Source organism: Azolla caroliniana, unplaced genomic scaffold (genome assembly GCF_043228905.1).
Source record: "Azolla caroliniana isolate FFs.n. ecotype wild unplaced genomic scaffold, voAzoCaro1.0.p SCAF_8, whole genome shotgun sequence".
NCBI lineage: Eukaryota > Viridiplantae > Streptophyta > Polypodiopsida > Salviniales > Salviniaceae > Azolla > Azolla caroliniana.
In genome coordinates, this window is record NW_028230443.1 from 16,138,670 (window position 1) to 16,160,483 (window position 21,814).

Below are 21,814 nucleotides of genomic sequence, written 5' to 3' on the forward strand. Positions count from 1 at the left end.
TTGCGCAAGGGCGCAGAGACGAGAGGATGTTCATCCTCGATTCCACTGACGGCAGCACCGCAATGTTCGCGAAGGGACAAAAATCCGAGTCGGACATCGACTTGTGGCACAAATGGATAGGCCATGTCAACTACCAGCGGCTTCAAGACTTGCAATCGAAACAAGTGGTGTTCGGATTGCCCAAATTTAGTGGCCGAAAGGCACAAATTTGTGAAACCGACATCCTTTCCCCAACGAGCGAAACTGGAGCCGGAACAAGCTCGACCTTATACACTCCGATGTATGGGGGCCGGCACAAAACGTTAGTCTTGGCGGGAGCCGATATTTCGTCTCCTTCATCGACGACCACACGCGGCACACGTGGATCTACCTCATTAAGAGGAAGAGCGAAGTCTTCGACTGTTTCCGGGATCTCAAAGGGTTCGTGGAAACGGAAACGGGATGAAAGATCAAGTGCCTGCGGTCGAATGGCGGGAAAGAGTACTTTTTTGGTCAATTCAACGGTTATCTACAACAAATGGGAATTCGGCGCGAATTCAGTTGTAGATACACGCCGGAGCAGAATGGCGTGGCCGAGAGGAAGAATCGGTCAGTTGTGGAAGCGGCACGGGCAATGCTGGAGGAGAAGAGCTTGCCCAAGTTCTACTGGGCCGAGGCGGTAAGGACCGCAGTATACATCCAGAACCGGATCGGAGACAAAGTGTCGGCGCACGAGCTATATTTCAGAACGAAGCTGAACTTGCGACACTTGAGGGTGTTCGGTAGCATTGCGTATGTGCATGTACCGAAGGAGAAAAGGAGGAAGCTGGACGCAAAGGCCGAGAAATGCATCTTGGTCGGTTACTCGGACGAGCAGAAGGGTTATAAGTGCTATAACCCTCGCACCAAACAAGCGCGTGTTAGCCGCGACGTTGTGTTTGATGAGTCCGCGTCCTGGTACCAGCCCCCGACTCCGAACCCCGACTCCAGTCCGAGTTCTGACGATGAGGTCAGCGAGGCCGAGATGCCTCCGGATGAGCCCGAAATCGAGACCCGCGAAGAGAGTCCGATTTCACTCCGTTTAACTGGACCGATTGGACGACTGAGTCGGTACGATCAGTCCGATGAAGAGCCGACGAGTAGTGGAGACTCGGCCGTGCATTCCCCGCGTAGGAAGCCGAGGAAACGGCTTATGCGCAAAGAGAAAGGGAAGAAGAAGGTGTCGGATTCCGACACGGATAGGAACGAGTCAGACCGACGCGAGTCCGACTCCGAGGGAACCGGTGACGGGTCTTTAAAGGTGAAGTCCACGTCGACCGAGAAGGCCTCGACATCGGCTAATGTGAGATTACGCCGATCTACCCGCCAGAAGAATCCTGTTTTGCGGTTCGGATACAACGAGTACATGGCGCAGCACAATGCATACATGACCCGTATAGCGGAGGTGCGTGAGCCGGAGAGCTATGCAGAAGCGGCGAAGGACGCTTATTGGCGCGCCGCGATGGAGGAAGAGATGCATGCATTGGCGGAAAACGAGACCTGGGATCTGGTTGATGCACCGAAGGGTGTGAAGCCGATCGGATGTAAGTGGGTGTACAAGGTCAAGTACAACACCGATGGCTCGGTCAACCGATACAAGGCCCGGTTAGTGGCAAAAGGTTACGCGCAGAAACAGGGCATGGACTATGATGAGACGTTTGCGTCGGTCGCGAAAATGACGACCGTCCGTGTTTTGCTCGCAGTAGCTGCGGTGAGAAGGGGTGGCACCTACATCAGATGGATGTAAAGAATGCGTTCCTACAAGGTGACCTTGAGGAACAGGTGTACATGGTACAGCCCCCCGAATTTCACTCTGGAACGAACTCCTCGGCAGTATGCCGACTGAAGAAGTCCCTTTACGGACTGAAGCAAGCCCCGCGTGCCTGGAACGCGAAGATCATGCAACAACTGCGTCGGATGGGCTTCGTCACGTCAAAATCGGACTCTTCCCTGTTCATCCGGAAAGGTCGACTCGGACCGGTTAGTATTTTACTATATGTTGATGACTTGGTCATCACCGGGGCCGACCTAGGTGAAATCGACCGCGTGAAGCTCCAGCTTGCGGCATCGTTCGACATGAAGGATCTGGGGGACCTTCATTACTGTTGGGAGACAGGTCCCTCCGGATGGGAAGAGACAGGTCCCTCCGGAAAGAGAAACCCTAAACCGGATGAGGAGTACCCGGCTACGGAGAGCCGGATGGTGCAGAACCGGTATGAACCGGGTGAGGAGTACCCGGCTTCGGAGAGCCGGATGATGCAGACCCGGTGAAGACCGGATGAGGAGTACCCGGCTACGGAGAACCGGATGAAGAGACATATTCGTAAATATGTTTTTTCTGATAGTCCATCGAGGCTAATTGGTAAATAGCCGAAAAGTCATATTAGTATAAATATGACTTAGGGGAAACTATGAGTTGTAGTAGTTGTCCTTTTTCCTTGTTGGTGCAAGAAGAAGAGAGAGTACGTAACGTTGTACAGAGAGAGAGAGAGAGAAAGAGGTAGCTGCCTCTGTTGTAACCACCGCCTGTGGCGAAGATCGTGAGTCCGAGGTCGTTGCCTCCGTGAACTCACTGTTTTGTACATTCTTACATAGTGACAGTTTGCAGCCTGTCGGCTGCCGTGGTTTTTCCCCTAGTTTGGGGTTTTCCACGTAAACCTCCTGTGTATTTTCTTCTTCTTTGTGTCGCGTCTTATTTCCCGTTTTCTGTGTATCATTCTAAGCTCGGTTGTGGCCGAGCGTTGCGCATAAGGAACGACCAGTTCCCGTCAAGTGGTATCAGAGCAACATGACACAGAAAATGGACGAATCGTTTGGCGGCATGTTCAAGCTCACCGGCTCCAACTATTCCGTGTGGAAGTTGAAGATGAGGGACATGCTCGTGGTTAGAGACCTCTGGCTGCCGGTTCAGTTCGGGGACAAGAGACCGGACAAAATCGACGCCGCGATATGGGAGGTGATGCACATGAAGACAACGGCGTACATACGGTGCTTCATCGACATGAGCCTATACAACAACTTCAATGAAGAGAGCAAGGCTCATGAGCTCTGGGAGAAGATTGACATAATGTTTCAAAATAAAAATGTTGTTAATCAGGTTTCGGTATTCCGGAAGCTAGTAAGACTCTGGTACCAAGATGGCTCCAACATGGCGGAGCATATGAATGCCTTCCAGGGGCTGATACACTAGGCAACGTCATTGGAAGTACCTCTTGCCGATGAGGTACTAGCGCTACTCCTGCTCGGTTCCCTCCCTGATAGCTGGGAGACGTTGGTTGTCACTTTGGGCAACGCCGGGCCGGAAGGAAAGCGGTTATCCCTAGCAAGAGTAAAGTCGAGCTTGCTAGATGAGGAGTGCTAGATGAGGAGGCGCGTCGGAAAGACAAAGATACGAGCTCCGACTCCAAAGCGCTTCTTACCGAATCGGAACGCGGAAGACATAGAAACCGTAGTCCCTAGAACCGGGAGAAGTCGGGGACACGGTCAAAGTCAAGGGGGAGGCCTACTTGCTTCTATTGCGGCAAGCCGGGACACTTCCAGAAGAACTATCGGCATTTCCGTAAAGACAAGGAAACCGACGGTACCGACTCGAAGCAAACCCCAGACCGGAACGGTAAAGACCGGAGGGGGCCGGACCGGAAGGGAATGACGGCAATCGCGGCAAGTGAAGAAGATTTGATGCTCATCACCGAGGAGAGTGAGATAAACCTTGCCGGTGACGAGATGACCTGGGTGGTAAACTCCGGAGCATCGTTCCACCTTACCCCGGACCAGAAATGCTTCTCATCCTACTCAGCCGGTGACCACGGTTGTGTCCGGATGGGGAATGAAGGTACATGCCGAATTGTCGGCATAGGAGACGTGTGGCTGTCAACACCAACCGGATGCAAGTTGCTGCTGAAGGATGTCCAACACGTTCCGGAGGTTCGTCTGAACCTGATATCAGCCGGTCGGCTAGATGATGAAGGCTACACGGGTAGCATCCGGGACGGTGTCATGAAGTTCAGCAAAGGGAGCTTGATTGTGGCTCGGGCCCGGAAGGTCAACACACTGTACCTGATGAATGCCCGGTTATGCCCGGAAGAACTGAACGTGGCATCCGACACTGTCGATGAGCTGTGGCACAAGAGGCTGTGTCATATGAGCGAGAAGGGGATGAAGAGGCTTGCAGACGACAACCTCATTCCACTGAAGAATGTGCACTTAGAGAAGTGCACTGATTGTCTGGCCGGTAAGGAGAACCGGACCTCCTTCCGACCAAGGCCACCGACGAGACGTAATGCACCACTGGAGTTGGTGCATACGGATGTGTGTCAAGTAGAAACGAAGTCACATGCCGGAGCGCAGTACTTCGTGACGTTCATAGATGACCACAGCAGGAAGCTGTGGGCCACACCGTTGAAGACGAAGGATCAGGTGTTATCCGTCTTCAAAGAGCTCCACGCGAGAGTGGAAAGAGAAACCAGCCGGAAGCTGAAGGCGGTTCGAGCAGATAACGAAGGAGAGTACTGGGGGCAGTTCGAGGAGTACTGCCGCTCGAAGGGAATCCGGCTCGAATTTACCGTTGTCGCGAAGATTCGCGCGTGCGTGTGCTACTCGAGCGACCACCGGGGTCTTGGACTGGGGAGGACGTTCGCGGAATTATCGACGCTAGATGACGATCAATGTAAGATTAGACGGAATTTGTTCACTTGAGAAGAAGAAAAATTGTACACTTGAGAAGTAGAAAAATATGAAGAAGATAAAGACAAATTTTATATTGATGATAATGGTGTTGGTGATATCACATATTGAGCCCCCCTTACACAAGCCCAACTAGAGGCTTTTATAGGTCTTTCCATGCTCGTGACATGCACAAAACCATGGGCTAAAACCATGGTTTTGTGCACACGGTTTTGCTTATGTCATGCACAAACCATGGTTTTAGCCCATGGTTTTGTGCACATGGTTTTCTATGGTTGTTTCGTCTATAATTTGTATATGAAAAGGAAATACATAAAATCTACACTATATGATAGTTGTCCTAGTGGTAAGGCAATTATCTTGTATCTTAGAGGTGCAAGGTTCAAACCTTGCTTGCACCCCTCTGTATGAACTCAAGTGCCACTAGGCTAGGTTTATTTGCTAAGTGCATGTGCAATGTTGCACATCCTTGGTTTATTCGTCTCACTCGGTTTCACACCGTAGCCGAAAATCGTCACGACATCCACCCCCACCAAACCCGCACATCCTCCGGTATGTGCCGAGAAAGGTGAAGAGGTGAGATCTTTGGCAACGGTGATCAACCGAGTTCCTCTGCACGCTCGTCGACTTCGTCTTCCACTTCGAGTATGCGCAATCTTTCCAACCGAACCACCGTAGCCACCCGATCCACCATATCCGGCGCTCACACCTTCTTCCCCGATCGGTTGTAGTAGATCTACCGAACGATGCCGTCGATACGACCGCTCTTCCTTCATCCACCGCGCGTCTCCTTCGATTGGACTCCTGACCACTCCTCACGCTCACCGTCTTCAACTGGGTATTGTAGATCGTTCGTGTCGATCTCCGATTAGGCCGGGTTTGCCCTTGTCCGGATCGGTCTCCACCGATCGCTTCTTGGCTTGGTTGGCCTTCGTCTGCATTCACATTTCGCCGAGTCGGGCTCGACCGATTGATTCTGGCTGGATCGGCCCCCTTCTGGATCGGAATCGTCCGATCGATTTTCGCCGAATCAGGTTTCGGCCGGGTCGGCCCCGGTCGATCGGCTCCCATGTGGATCTTCCTTCGTTCGGGTCGGAATCCCGACCGGATCGTCTTCCGGTTCAACCGGTTCTCGACTCTTCCTTCCTTCCTGCATGCAACCTCTCCATCGAACTCAACCGCAGCTTCATCCTTGGCCTCCACGTCGGCCATATCCTTCCCTCTGTGTATGCTCGCCTCGAGCCATATTGTCTCCTCTTCGCCACCTCCTTTATCTTCGGTCTTATGTCGACACACGGTCTCGACTGCCGAAGTCTCCGGAACCAGTGTGAAGGAATCCCTTCGTTCATTTACATTTACCTTGTCTTCTTCATCGCCCTTCCGGTCGTCCTCTTTTTTGTCCACACATTCTGTCTCTCCGGTCTCACGTTGGTGCACGTGCACAACCGCCGAAGTCTCTAGAATAGGTGTGGGGATATCCTTTCTTCCTCGATCTTCTTCCTCTTTGTGTTGGGCCTTTGTCTTCCCGTCACCACCTTCCGTCTCTCCGGTCTCACGTTGGCACATGGGTGCAACCGCCGAAGTCTCTGGAACAATCGTGGAGAAAGTCTTGACATGGCTATCCGTTGTCGACTCGTCCATAGCCACCTCCGACTCGATGTCGTTTGTCATGGCTACCTCCTCAATCTCTTCAGACTCAAACACTTTTTCTCCCTCGATCATGCAAGCTTTTCTCATGCTTGCGCCGTCATCACCCGATGTTTCGTACACAATGCGTGTTCCAAAACATTTATCCTCCCTCGAAGTGGCGTTCGCCGTCCTCGAGTCATCGGCCTCCTCCTTCGCCGTCGTTTCTTTGTAAGACAAGAAGGTGACTTCTTTCACACCTTCTCTCTCGGTACCGTCATACCGAACCAGAGCCTTTGTATCGGCCACTTCATTAACCCGCATTTGTTGGGAGGTCTCTTCTTCCTCGATCACCATTCGCCTCGGTTTTGTCTCCCTTCTAAGCTTCATTTCTTTTGTTGGTGGTGCGTTGTTGCATCTCGTCCCTCTTCGATCGTCCCTCATGGGCCGTCTTGTTGTCGTCGATATTCTCACTTGCCCCTTATCGTGTAGTCGGCATACACTTTCCACTTTGCCCCAATCCTCGATGAGGCCATTTGCACCATCATCTTCTTCGAGTTTGAGGCCGATCGCCATCCTTTCCATTCGATCGATTGACTTCACGAACATAAGGACCTTATCGACCCCCACCAATCTTTGTTCCCGCTCCGACAATTGAGAAAAATGATGCTCGAAGTCTACGAATGCTTGTGTCGCACCTTGGTGGGTCTTCGCTGATGTCACCCATTGGTCGAAGTTGTGTCGATCTTGTCCCTTCAGTCTCTCATAGCCATATTCCTCCAATAGAGCCTTCTCGAAAGTCGCCCACGAATCATGAGCTTCTAGAAGCTTTGTTACATCTTTGAAGATCGGTTGAGACACCACCCGACAAAAGTACTCTAGCCTCATAGCTTTGTCCACACCTCTTGAATCCATCTCCGCATTGTAGACTTTTAGGAAACTTTGGACTTCGGCACCGTTGAAATAGCTCATTCGTTCGACTACCTTGTCGACGGCTTGTTGGGCTTCATTTCTTCTTTTCCCTTCTATCAGAAACTCCATCATCCTTTTTGACATTGCCTCCATGAGATATTCGACATCCATCTTCGTCCTCCCCTGTTGCTCTTCACGTCGGGTTCACCAAATGATGTCGCGAAGATTCGCGCGTGCGTGTGCTACTCGAGCGACCACCGGGGTCTTGGACTGGGGAGGACGTTCGCGGAATTATCGACGCTAGATGACGATCAATGTAAGATTAGACGGAATTTGTTCACTTGAGAAGAAGAAAAATTGTACACTTGAGAAGTAGAAAAATATGAAGAAGATAAAGACAAATTTTATATTGATGATAATGGTGTTGGTGATATCACATATTGAGCCCCCCTTACACAAGCCCAACTAGAGGCTTTTATAGGTCTTTCCATGCTCGTGACATGCACAAAACCATGGGCTAAAACCATGGTTTTGTGCACACGGTTTTGCTTATGTCATGCACAAACCATGGTTTTAGCCCATGGTTTTGTGCACATGGTTTTCTATGGTTGTTTCGTCTATAATTTGTATATGAAAAGGAAATACATAAAATCTACACTATATGATAGTTGTCCTAGTGGTAAGGCAATTATCTTGTATCTTAGAGGTGCAAGGTTCAAACCTTGCTTGCACCCCTCTGTATGAACTCAAGTGCCACTAGGCTAGGTTTATTTGCTAAGTGCATGTGCAATGTTGCACATCCTTGGTTTATTCGTCTCACTCGGTTTCACACCGTAGCCGAAAATCGTCACGACACCGTGCCGAAGCACCGGAACTAAACGGGCTGACCGAGAGGATGAACCGGACCATAATGGAGAGGGTCCGGAGTATGCTAGCGCATGCAAAACTACCCAAGAAGTTTTGGGCTGAGGCATTGTCGACGGCGACATACGTGATAAACATATCACCCTCAGTACCCTTGGACGGAGACGCGCCACAGAGAGTATGGACCGGTAAGGAAGTGTCCTACCGGCATCTGAAGGTGTTCGGGTGTCTCGCGTACGTGCATGTAGCAAAGGACCGGAGAGGAAAGTTAGATTCAAAGACCCGGCCATGCATATTCCTGGGTTACGGTGACGATGAGATCGGCTACCGAGTGTGGGACCCGGTCGACAAGAAGCTATTCCGGAGTCGAGATATTATCTTCATGGAGGACAAGACGCTCGCCGACTGGGAGTCGGAGAAGAAGATAATGAACTCCGAGTCGACCGGTAAGGATCGACTCTACGATGAGCAGACCCAACCGGCGAGAGACCGGTTAGCACTCGAAGAACCAGCCAGATACGGTGAGGATACCGAACCGGCAGAAGAAGAAGTAGAGGAAGCCGAGACCGGAACCGGCCTAGACCCTGAATCGGATTCGGATGAAGAGCAAATGGAGGAGCCGGCTACCGAAGCCCAAAGACGGAGATATCCTCTCAGAGAGAGAAGGCCCCCCCGGAGATTTCCGGATGCAGAGCATGTTCTGCTGACCAATGAAGGGGAGCCGGAAAGCTTCAAAGAAGCGAAGGATGACACCCACAACCGAAAATGGTTAAGTGCCATGCAGGACGAGATGGATTCCCTGCATGAGAACCATACGTACGAATTGGTGGAGTTGCCGAAAGGAAAGCGGGCACTCCGGAACAAGTGGGTGTACAAGTTGAAACCGGGAGATGCCGGAAACCCCCCGAGATACAAAGCCAAGATCGTGGTGAAGGGGTTCCAGCAGAAGAAGGGAATGGACTTCGACGAGATATTTGCCCCGGTAGTAAAGATGACCTCCATCCGGACGGTGTTGAGTATAGCGGCAAGCATGGACCTTGAGGTAGAGCAGTTGGACGTGAAGACGACATTCCTTCACGGTGACCTCGAAGAGGAGATCTACATGCAGCAACCGGAAGGATTCGTGGAGAAAGGGAAGGAGCACCTGGTATGCCGGTTGAAGAAGAGCCTGTACGGACTGAAGCAGGCTCCCCGTCAATGGTACCGGAAGTTCGACTCCTTCATGACCGATCAAGGGTACCACAAGACGCAGGCCGATCACTGCGTGTTTGTGAAGAAGTTTGAAGGAGGCGACTTCCTGATACTCCTTCTGTACGTGGATGACATGTTGATCATCGGACGTGACCAAGTCAAAATACGGATGCTGAAGAAGGTTCTCAACCGGACCTTCTCAATGAAAGACTTGGGTCCGGCAAGACAGATGTTGGGGATGCACATCATCCGGAACCGGTCAGCGAAGCAATTATGGCTGTCACAGGAGAAGTATGTGACAAAGGTGCTTCACTGGTTCAACATGTCAGAAGCGAAACCGGTTGGATCGACACTTCCGGCAAACTGCAGGCTATCCGGCAAGCAAAGCCCGAAGACGAAAGCAAAGAAGGCGGATATGATGAAGATCCCATATGCCTCTGCCGTCGGGAGCTTGATGTAAGCAATGGTTTGTACTCGACCGGATATAGGATACGCAGTCGGAGTGGTGAGCCCGTTCATGAGTAATCCCGACAAGGAGCACTGGAACGCGGTCAAATGGATACTCCGGTATTTGAAGGGCACTTCAAATATGTGTCTCCGATTCGGCTCCGGAAAACCTCAACTGGACGGTTTCACCGATTCGGACATGTCGGCTGATGTGGATACCAGCCGGTCTACATCCGGGTATGTGATGACATATGCAGGGGGAGCTGTTTCGTGGCAGTCGAGGTTGCAGAAGACGGTTGCATTGTCAACCACGGAGGCGGAGTACATGGCAGCGGTGGAGGCCGGCAAGGAAATATTATGGATGAAGGACTTCATCGGAGAGCTCGGTATCCGGCAAGAGGAATACCGACTCTATTGCGACAATCAAAGTGCCATCCACCTTGCTAAGAATGCGGCCTACCATTCCCGGACGAAGCATATCCAACGGAGGTATCACTGGATTCGGGAAAGAGTAGATGACCAGGAGTTTGCACTGACGAAGATTCACACGGCCGAGAACGGATCAGATATGTTGACCAAAGTGCTGACACCCGACAAGCTGGATGAATGTCGGAAGAGAATCGGGTTGGTAAGACACCCCATGCCGGAGTGAAGGGGGAGTTTGTTGGGAGACAGGTCCCTCCGGATGGGAAGGGAGAAGAACAGTGCTGATGAACGAGCTACGAAGAGCCGGATGAGGAGGACCCGGCTACGAAGAGCCGGATGGTGCAGACCCGGTATGAACCGGATGAGGAGTACCCGGCTACGGAGAGCCGGATGGTGCAGACCCGGTATGAACCGTATGAAGAGACATATTCGTAACTATGTTTCTGAGAGTCCATCGTGGCTATATTTGTAAATAGCCGAAAAGTCATATTAGTGTAAATATGGCTTAGGGCAAACTTATACTCACTGTTGTTGTTGTCTTTTCTGTTTTTTGCACGAGATTAGTGTGCGTAACAGTACAGAGAGAGAGAGAGAGAGAGAAAGAGGTCGTTGCCTCTATTGTAACCGCCGCCTGTGGCAAAGATCCGTGAGCACGAGGTCGGTGCCTCAGTGAACTCACTGTTGTACATTCTTACATAGTGACAGTTTGCAGCTTGTGGGCTGCTGTGGTTTTTCCCCCTAGTTTGGGGTTTTCCACGTAAACGTCCTGTGTATCTTCCTCTTCTTTGTGTCTTGTTTTATCTTCCGTTTTCTGTGTATCATTCTAAGCTCGGTTGTGGCCGAGCGTTGCGCATAACGAGCGTTGAGTTCTCGTCAAGAGTCTAGCACAGGCCCAACCATGGTGGATCACCACAACCCAGCCATCAAGGTGGTGCTACAAGGGCATGAGATCATGGGATGCATTGTCGACGGTGGTTCCGGAGTGAATGTGATCATTAAAACCGCATGTAACCACCTCGGTATTAGTGAATGGGAGGCATGGCCATTTTGGCTCCAGATGGTAGGCACTCGTTCCCTCAAACCATTGGGGTTGGTCCGGAAGCTAAGGATTGTAATTGGCGATCGCACCTTTGAAATTTCCGCCGTTGTGTTGGCTTTGGACGCTCTAGGGGCATATGCAATCTTGTTAGGAAGACCATGGTTTAGGGTTGAACCGGATGGTGCAGACCCGGTATGAACCGGATGAGGAGTACCCGGCTACGTAGAGCCGGATGGTGCAGACCCGGTATGAACCGGATGAGGAGTACCCGGCTTCGGAGAGCCGGATGATGCAGACCCGGTGAAGACCGAATGAGGAGTACCCAGCTACGGAGAACCGGATGAAGAGACATATTCGTAAATATGTTTTTTCTGATAGTCCATCGAGGCTATATTTGTAAATAGCCGAAAAGTCATATTAGTATAAATATGACTTAGGGCAAACTATGAGTTGTAGTAGTTGTCATTTTTCCTTGTTGGTGCAAGAAGAAGAGAGAGTACGTAACGTTGTACAGAGAGAGAGAGAGAAAGAGGTCGCTGCCTCTGTTGTAACTGCCGCCTGTGGCGAAGATCGTGAGTCCGAGGTCGTTGCCTCCGTGAACTCACTATTTTGTACATTCTTACATAGTGATAGTTTGCAGCCTGTGGGCTGCCGTGGTTTTTCCCCTAGTTTGGGGTTTTCCACGTAAACCTCCTGTGTATTTTCTTCTTCTTTGTGTCGCGTCTTATTTCCCGTTTTTTGTGTATCATTCTAAGCTCGGTTGTGGCCGAGCGTTGCGCATAAGGAACGACCAGTTCCCGTCAATTACTTCCTCGGGATCGAAGTGATCCGTTCCCCCGAAGGCATATTGATCAGCCAACGTCATTACGTGCTGAGTATGCTCTTCAAATTCGGGATGGCCGACTGTAAGTCCGTCTCGACTCCTCTGGACAAAACTGTCAAGTTTCGTCCCGATACGGGAAAGGTATGCAACCCGACGAGGTTCCGACAAATTGTCGGAAGCCTCATATACTTGACCATCACCCGACCCGACCTCAGTTATCCGGTCGGTGTGATCAGTCAGTTCATGGCACGACCTACCAAGGAGCACCTCCAGTGTGCGCAACGCATACTTCGGTATGTCAATGGCACTAAGGACCGGGAACTGCTATATCGGACTGATGCAGCCGCGCAGTTAGTCGACTACACTGATGTTGATTGGGCTGGCAATGCCGCCGATCGTTGATCCACGTCCGGATACGCGTTCTCCCTAGGGAGTGCCGCGATCGCGTGGAGCAGTAAGAAGCAGCCGATAGTTGTTTTGTCGAGCACCAAAGATGAGTACCAAGGAGCGGCTGTCACGACATGCGAAGCGATATGGTTGAAGCGGCTACTTAGGGACCTGCAAGAGGAGGTGTCAGATCCGACGACGATCTACTGCGACAACCTCAGCAACATCCAACTCGCGAAAAACCCCGTTTTCCACGCACGGACCAAGCACATTGAGGTGCACTACCATTTCGTCCGTGAGCGTGTCCTTTCCGGTGAGGTCGAACTTCAGTACGTTCCGTCGGATCGGCAGACTGCCGACATCTTCACCAAGCCTCTTGGCCTAGACAAGTTGCGGCAATTCTCAGGTGCGCTTGGGTTGCGTCACCTCGACGTGCCAAACTTGAGGGGGAGAACAGTCCCGAACGACCAAGCAAGGCAACAGGAAAGGAGTGGAGACCGCGACACCGAGTCGGTTGACTCGGGTGTCGAGTTCGACTTCGGATCGGCTGAAGAAGCCGAGGGCGGACCCGGGGAAAAGTCCGAAAGCGGACAGAAGGGGAGCAGCCGAAGGAGAGAGCCGAAGCCAACCACGCATGGGGAAGATGACGCCATCGAGGGCGAGATGACCGAAGACAAGTTGGAGACAGCCAACTCGAACGAGAGCGAAAACCAATCGGAGGTAGCCGAGTCGGTTTGGATGTTTGATTCAGATACGCTGAATCAACCGGGGCCCAAGCGGAAGAAAAGGCAACAAGAGAAGCGTCAACACCGCAACAGTAGAAGAGTTGATAAGGGCCACATGAGCAAACAAGCCGACCGGAAGGGTCGAAGCGCGCGGAGTCAAACAGGTCGTGGAGCGCGAGCGAGGCGTGAAGCCAGGAGGAACCAGAGCTGTGAGCCCGAAGATCCTGAAGAGCCTCAAGTTGAGCTTGAGGGGGAGTGTTGAGAGACAAGCTCAACATCGGCCGGATCGGCTGAAGAAGCCGAGGACCGGATCGGTTGGGACCGATCAGTTAGGCCGAATGCGTAAACCGGTACGCAGACCGATGCGTAGGTAGAGCCGGATCGGTGTGTAAACCGGGAGGCCGTTAGGAAAGATATTCCGTGAGGAATATATTTGGGAGTTAGTGTAGGAGCTCTTAATGAGCATTGAAGTACTGTCAGTACTTCGGTCAGTCCTTCTAGGACTTGTATAAAAGTGTTCATTGAACACACATATGTACAGTGTGGTGAATAGAGATTGTGTACTATTGTTGAATATAGTTCTTGTTTTTTTTCTCTTTCACTCTCTCTGTCTCTCCCTCGTATACTGCGTAAGCTCAAGCTCTCCATTAAACCTGAGTTTTCTTCCTTCTGTTCGGTCTTCATACTTGCTTCCGCACGTTACTTTTTACACAGAGCTCCAATGCTTAAAAGAGAAATTTGTAGCACTAGAACAAGAAAATCACCATTTGTTGGGGAACCTTCAACAAATAGTGCTGGAAAAACAACAACACGGGGAGCTGACGTTACGTGTACAACAACTTGAAGCGACTATTGTATCACTACAACAACAAGGATCAAGCACTCAAGGGATTCACAAAGAACCCAAGATCCGTCTTCCTACAAAATTTGATGGGACCCGATCACAGTTTAGAGGTTTTCTGAATCAGGTACATTTAGTGATTCAAATGCATCCTTCTCGATATCCCACTGATGCATCGCGAGTGGGACTAGTAGGCACTCTATTTAGTGGCTCAACATTGGCATGGTTCGCTCCGTTGTTAGAAAAGGAATCTCCATTACTAAACAATTTTGAAAAATTTATAAGTGAGTTTAAAGCCTGTTTTGGAAATACTGACAGCATAAGGACAACAATCAACAAAATCCGACGATTACGCTGTCGTAGTGTAGGTTGCACACTATGTGGAAATTATATTTTTGTCCCTCTGGATAGAAAATGGAGTGCTCGGTGAGAAACGGAAGAAAACGGCATACCGGCAAGGAGGAAAACGGCATACCGGCAAGGAGGAAAACGGCATACCGGCAGGGAGGAAAACCGGCATACCGGCAAGGAGGAAAACGGCATACCGGCAAGGAAGAAAACGGCATACCGGCAAGGAAGAGCCGGATAAAGAGACATAAATGTAAAAAGAAAGGAAATACTCACTACTGCGCAGGGCATGATTCGAACTCTGCACCTTCACGTTGGCAAACCCCAACCTTACCATTACATTAACTTATCTTAAGTGTTTTAAATATAGATTTAATACGTATAAGACCTTTTATTTATGCATACCTTTATTAAAAGGTAAATCGTGTATTTCTTTTAATATATGAAAAAGAAAAACGCGAGACACTAAAAATAACTCATGCACATCTAGCGTGCATGAGCCCTATACTTAGGAAAAAAAAAAAAGCAACACATGCACATTTAGTGTGCATGAACATATGAGAAAAAGCATGTAGCTACGCTTAGTCTCTCCCATCACTATATAAGGATGGGGAGCACATTGTAGTGGTTGTTGATTTTTTTGGATTAAGAATTAATCAATACAAAAATTATTCGTGGGATTCACGATTTATACATCTACTTCTCTCTTAACACCCTAAGTACCAATTAATATAGTATACTCGTGTGATTCACGAGTTTCTTATCTTTCTCTTTGCTATTTACTCATAATTAATCTCTATCTCACGAACTTCTTTCTCCTAGTCCAAGACCTCTGTGGTTCCCACCCGACTCACGCAACGATCCGGAGCCGAAAGGCACGACACAAGTTGGTGAACCCGACGTGAAAACGGGTGGCAAGGAGATGGAGGCTCAACAAGCTAACAATATGATGGCGATGTTCGAACGGATGCTTCAAGAACAACGCACGATGTCGGAGATTTCGGCATCAGTAGAGCGGCTCGTGCAACGGAACGGGCAATTTAATGGTAAGGATGTGTCGCGATATTTGCAGGACTACAAGGCGGAGATGCTCCGGTGCCGGGCTTCGGAAGGACTGCAAGTGACATCCTTTAACCGGGTGGCGACCGACGGGCTTCAAGGGATTATCCACGGGTTGCAACAACAAAATCCGACGTGGGAAGCATTCGAAGAGGCGTTAAAGACCACGTTTGCCATCGAGGACTTCTCCAAGGCAACGCGGAGGGGATTCGAGGATTGGGTGGAAACGTCAGGTAAGGGGCTGAAGGTCCTCGAAGTGTTTTCGGCATTCGAAAGTCGGTTCGGGAGGCTGTCCGCGAGAGATCAAACTATTCTTGCACCGGACAAAGTCATCATGTTTTTGCGAGCTGTGGGCGTCCGGGAAGCTACGGGATGGGAGTGCCCTGTCGACAAGAATAGCATATACGCCCTGTGTCAATTACATGAGGTGTATGTGGACGAGAAACGACGGCGCATGGAGGATGCGGCCGGACCATCGAAGATACCGGAAAGCTGGAACTCCGGAGGTAAGGGAAAAGAAAAGGCGACTCCGGCATTCAAGCTCGCCTCGGACATAGAACAACAAACCGACTTGAAAAGAGTGTTCGAGGAAAGAATCTTGGATAGCCGGGTAGATTTTTCGCTGCGGGAACTACTCGGAATAGCGAAGAAGGAGTTTCACGATCTTCTCGTGGATCTCGTAAAAAGGAAGAGACAAAGTACGGAGGAAAATGCTCCAAGGGTGAATGCAAATACCGTTTCAATGAACGACACCGAAGTGGAAGGCGAAATTCCGAACTCCCACTATACAAGGCCACACTGGGCACGTGCGACTACGGAGACTCCGGTCCGAATCGGCAACATCAAAGAACCCGTGCTAGCATTGATTGATCACGGATCGGAGATCAACTTGATGTCCAAGGAGTTCTACCGAAAGGGGAAGTGGCCTATAAACACCAACCATGGATGGAAGATTCGGGCAGCCACGAAAACGACAGAAGACCTATTTGCGGCTTGTCCGGATGTGACGGTAAAGATCGGGGATGTCGAAATTGACCAAAATTTCTTTGTGCAGGATGAGGTTTCACATTCTGTCATCCTCGGCCAACCCTTTATCACGGCTTCACGGATGGAGACGAAGGTGCTCGATAGTGGTGCGGCTTTTGCGCGAATTCGGAGCCAAAACGGAGGGAAATCCGTCCAATTCCTAACGGTGCCGGCAAATCACGAAAGGAACAAGAGGGAACTCTTGTCCCAAGTGAGAATGGATTTTTAAAGCGGACTGTTGCGGAGTGGGGAAGTGATAGTCCGAGAAGCCCTGATACCCCACACAGGAAGAAAACTCTCGGAGCAAAACAAGTACGAATCGGCCCGGATGGGGCATCTACGTACACGGCCGTAACCGGAGGAATGAAGAAACAATACCGACAAGTGGAGGATAAGTTACGGTCGGCATCAATAATAAAAGAAGACGAAGAAATCGTGGGAGTGATCGAGGAAGTGTTCTATGGGAATACACTACAACGGCTTGAAGAGCTTGCGGAAGATAAAAGCCAAGGGAACCGGGTAGTCCCGGTGGAATCGGTCGAGATGTACGAGATCATTGCGAAAATGGAGCCGGATACGCTCCGCAAAGAAGAAGCAATGGTAAGTACGAAATACAAGACCGTGGAGAAAAAGGTGAAACCGGCCGCGGGACCATTACCCGCTGATAGCGAACAAAAGAGGAAAGAAGTCTCGAGAGATCCGACACTTCGGAAGACCGTGGATATCGGACATGCCTTCACAGATGAGACCCGGAAGAAACTTCGGATCGGTGGAGGTGGGTTCCTCTTACAAGAAGAAGAAAAACGGTTTCGAGAGATGTTGGAGCAACATGGCAAAGCATTCGCGTTCACATCGAGGGAGATCGGGTGCATTGATCCAAAGATAGTGGAGCCGATGGTGATCTTCACGATTGATCATGTACCGTGGAACCTGAAGCCGATTCCGGTGCCACGGGCGCATATTCCGAAAGTCATCGACTTGCTCAAGGAGAAGGTGGCGATGGGGATTCTAGAGCCATCAAGTGCTCCGTACTCAAATCGATGGTTTACGGTTCCGAAGAAGAATGGGTCACTCCGATTCATCCAAGACTTGCAACCGGTGAACAAGGTCACGATCCGGAACTCGGGAGTCGGTCCGATAGTGGACGAATTCGCGGAAGCTTTTGCCGGACGTGCGATATACTCCATCGGGGACCTATACTCGGGGTATGACCAATTCCAACTAGCCGTGGAGAGCCGAGACATCACTACCATGCGGACACCGATAGGACTAGTTCGAATGTGCACACTACCACAAGGAGCGACAAACTCGGTTGCACATATGATGAACGCGATGAACAAGGTGCTTCGAGATTGCATCCCGGAGATAACGATGCCGTTTCTAGATGACATTCCGATGAAAGGATGCGCGGTGGAAGAAAAAGATGAGACTATGGATGATCGGGGATGCCGAAAGTTCGTGGTCGACCATATTCATGATTGCGAGAAAGTGTTGCGAAAGCTAGAAGATGTGCACCTAACACTTTCCGGGGAGAAATCGGCATTCGGGCAAGAAGAAATATTGGTGGTCGGACATCTATGTGGACCCTACGGCCGAAGACCGTCACCAACAAAGATCGATGCGATTCAAGCTATGAAGGAAGTATGTGAGTCAACATCGGAAGTCCGAAGGTTTCTAGGTGCGTGTGCATTCTATCACATATGGATTCCACACTATGCACATATAGCGGACCCGCTCTATCACTTGTTGCGGAAAGGTAAGAAATTCGAGTGGAAACCGGAACACACTAAAGCCATGAGGAAGCTCAAGAAGACACTATGGAGGGCGGAATCACTTAAGAAGCCAAGCTACGAGCGGCCAATCATAGTAACGGTTGATACAAGTCCAACCGGTATCGGGTGGGTCATCAATCAAGCCGACTCGGATGGTTCGCGGTATCCGATCCGATTTGGAGCAAAGGTCCTCAACGAAAGGCAACGCGGATATGCACAAATCAAAAGAGAATTGTGGGGAGTCGTGTCGGCGATAAAATCGGATCGGGATTATTTGATCGGAGCTGAAGTGGTGATCGAGACGGATTGTCTTCCGATACTCGGGATGATGCGGTGTTGTACGATACCGGATGTGGCTATGCTAAGGTGGATTGCATATGTCAAGTCACTTAATCCGGAGGTTCGACACATCTCGGGGAAGGACAACGCGGTAGCGGACATGTTATCGAGGGCGCGGTTTGAAGACGACATAACCGAATCAGATAATGAAGAAGTTTCCGAAGACTACTTCACGTCAGAACACATATGCCGAGTGAACGTGATCCGAGAATTCCGGGAAGAAGAATACGAGGGGGAAACCTTGATGATCGGGAAGATGCTACAAGAGGTCGAGGATTCAACCAATGATAAAGAAAGGAGAGCCGAGATCCGAAGGAAGAAGAGGCAAGTCCAAAAGTTCTTCTTGGAAAACGGTTTAATATGGAGGACGACGAAAAGACCGGATGGGATACCACTTCGAGTAGTCGGGACAAAAGAGCAACGAAACCGGATAATCTCCGAGTTCCACGAATCCGATTGGGCTGGACATCGAGGAACGTGGGCAACTTTTGTGAAAATCAAGCAAAGATATTGGTGGAAGAACATGTATAAAGATGTCGCGGAGTTCACAGAAAGCTGCGAGAAATGTCAAGTCTACTCCGGGGTCCGACACCGAGATGAGCTGCATCCGACATTCTCACCGACAATCAACTTCAAGTGGATGGTCGACATTGTAGCTATGCCGACCGGGATTGGACAAAAGAAATACTTGGTGTTAGCTCGAGAAGATCTCACAAACCAAGTTGAAGGTCGAGCGCTTCGGAGGAAAACGTGTGCCGCGGTGTGCCAATTTCTTTTGGAAGAAGTGTTTTGTAGGTACGGCTGCGTAGGACAAGTGATTGCGGACCGGGGAGAACTCGACTCGGACAAAGCTAGGGGATTCTTCGCCAAACATGGAGTTCGATTAACGTTGACAACGGCCTACAATCCGGAGGCCAACGGGAAGATCGAACGAGGACATAGTCCGATCGTGAAAGCACTTGCGAAGGCATGCGACGGAAGGGTGAAGGATTGGCCACAAATACTTCCGTATGCACTATGGGCGGATCGGACGACGCATAGCTCCGTGACCGGTTACATGCCGGCAGAACTCATGACCGGACAAGCACCGGTAATGCCAACGGAAACCGCAATCGCGACATGGACAATACTACCGTGGAAGGAAGAGATGAGCCGGGAAGAACTACTAGCGGTCCGGATACGACAACTGGAGGGAAGACCGAAAGATGTAGCGGAAGCGTCACGCCGACAACAAGAAGCACGGTTCCGGAACAAAAGCCGGTTCGACACAAAGCACCGACTACGACCGAGGAGGATTGAAGAAGGAGATTGGGTGATCGTCTATGATAGTAGCTTGGACCATCAACATACAACGATGCGGAAATTCGCGAAAAGGTGGTTCGGGCCGTACGAGGTTCGGAAGGTCTTCGACAACGGGACGTACCAACTGTCCGAGTTGGATGGAACAATACGACGAGTGCCTATAGCCGGGAAGCGGGTGAAGATTTTCAAGAAGCGGACCGACGACAAACCTTATGTGATCCAAGTCGAGGCCGACAACGAGGAGCAATCGGACGAAGACCACAATGATGCGGGAAGCGAAGAAAGTGGATTACAACTCATAGTCGACATAAGGGGAGAATCGGAGGAAGCTTCGGATGAAGACGGATACGAAGAATCAAGAACTTCGGCACATACCGGAGGATGTGCGGGTTTGGAGGGGGCGAGTGTCGTAGTGTAGGTTGCACACTATGTGGAAATTATATTTTTGTCCCTCTGGATAGAAAATGGAGTGCTCGGTGAGAAACGGAAGAAAACGGCATACCGGCAAGGAGGAAAACGGCATACCGGCAAGGAGGAAAACGGCATACCGGCAGGGAGGAAAACCGGCATACCGGCAAGGAGGAAAACGGCATACCGGCAAGGAAGAAAACGGCATACCGGCAAGGAAGAGCCGGATAAAGAGACATAAATGTAAAAAGAAAGGAAATACTCACTACTGCGCAGGGCATGATTCGAACTCTGCACCTTCACGTTGGCAAACCCCAACCTTACCATTACATTAACTTATCTTAAGTGTTTTAAATATAGATTTAATACGTATAAGACCTTTTATTTATGCATACCTTTATTAAAAGGTAAATCGTGTATTTCTTTTAATATATGAAAAAGAAAAACGCGAGACACTAAAAATAACTCATGCACATCTAGCGTGCATGAGCCCTATACTTAGGAAAAAAAAAAAAGCAACACATGCACATTTAGTGTGCATGAACATATGAGAAAAAGCATGTAGCTACGCTTAGTCTCTCCCATCACTATATAAGGATGGGGAGCACATTGTAGTGGTTGTTGATTTTTTTGGATTAAGAATTAATCAATACAAAAATTATTCGTGGGATTCACGATTTATACATCTACTTCTCTCTTAACACCCTAAGTACCAATTAATATAGTATACTCGTGTGATTCACGAGTTTCTTATCTTTCTCTTTGCTATTTACTCATAATTAATCTCTATCTCACGAACTTCTTTCTCCTAGTCCAAGACCTCTGTGGTTCCCACCCGACTCACGCAACGATCCGGAGCCGAAAGGCACGACAACGCCAAGGTGATCGTCGAGCCTCCCATACGCTGCAGATTTCCGCCTACTCGCCGCCGATATCCCTTGGGATGATCAAGCATTGATGGAACAATTTCGTTATGGTCTACGCAACGATGTCAAGGATTTATTCTTGACCTTCCACGAAGAACCAAAGTCATTAACAGAAGCAATTAGTCGCGCGGTGAGTTGCGACAACCGCCTTTTCAAACAACGTTTGGAATAGCAATTCCAGATGCCGAGGGCAAGATCAGAGCCCACCTACACCTCAGTGGTAGCGAAACCTTTTCCGATGGAGTCATATAATGTGTTTCCATTGAATACTCCGACTTCGATGGAGATTGACACTACACATTGTCATGGACCATTATCGGAAGTAGAAAAGTAGCGACGTTGAGCACAGCGACTATGTCTTTATTGCGGTGGACCAGGGCATATTGAAGTAAATTGTCCCCATAGGCCAAGAAGACAAGTAAACCAAATAGTTGCTAGTTCTAATTGTACTAAACCCGAGTCTATTTCAGTAGGAATATATGATAGTCCTAATAGTACTAATAGCCCAAATCTAGCGAACAAATTTGATGTCCTTAGTGAGTTCGAAGAAGAGTTAAACGACTAAGTCCAGCCAAAATACGAGCCGTTTGGTTGGACAGCCCTAGATCTGTGCAGCCCATTACTGGTTCCATTCCCTCTAAGCAAGTTAGCA